Below are 649 nucleotides of genomic sequence, written 5' to 3' on the forward strand. Positions count from 1 at the left end.
CCCTTGGAAGTACCCTTCCAAGGGATATCCCCCACTATTACTCAGGGTACTTCCAAAGAACCTAGAGCTCTGATAACCAGGTAGCTGAAGCACTTACTACGCCAGTTTGTGAGGGTTCTTCAGGGGGAAAAAACAAGGAAATAACAAGTCAGTCGGGGCGATGGCGAAGGAAAGTTTCAGTCGATCAGCAAACATTTCAATAAGAACTGCGGACGGAATCACAGTTCTAAGGGAATGTACGTCCTGATTTTTGCTGTTGTTTTTTCATTATAAGTGAGAGATGATACCTCTTTCCCAGTTTTTCAAGTGGGATCTTGGAAGAGTTGTTGCAGATAGCCTAAATGTCGTAAGAAAAAAATCTCATTATAATATGTATAATTATCTAATTTCACTGAAACCATGTGGAACCGTTATCATCACAAATAGATCAGTAAGAGGATAATCAGATATTAATTACTGAAACTGTGGCTGTAATTTTATAATAAATGAATCATAGATATACAATATTCAATATTTTCTAACCATCCCCACATATCTTCTCGCGTGCCAGAAACCTCTGCATCTAACACGTAAATCGCAGTTAAAATAATTTCTTATAAACCTAACCATTCAAAACAGACTCCTCCCTCCAAACAAGCACAAAAGCGCG

The 649-nt window shown here is 38.4% G+C and overlaps 1 protein-coding gene across 1 annotated transcript in view; it reads left to right on the forward strand.

Moving 5' to 3' along the window:
* Positions 1-649, forward strand: part of LOC119592387 — a 19,644-nt gene that overhangs the window by 18,158 nt on the left and 837 nt on the right. The gene's annotated exons all lie outside the window — the stretch shown is intronic.

Source organism: Penaeus monodon, chromosome 30 (genome assembly GCF_015228065.2).
Source record: "Penaeus monodon isolate SGIC_2016 chromosome 30, NSTDA_Pmon_1, whole genome shotgun sequence".
NCBI classification, from domain to species: Eukaryota; Metazoa; Arthropoda; class Malacostraca; order Decapoda; family Penaeidae; genus Penaeus; species Penaeus monodon.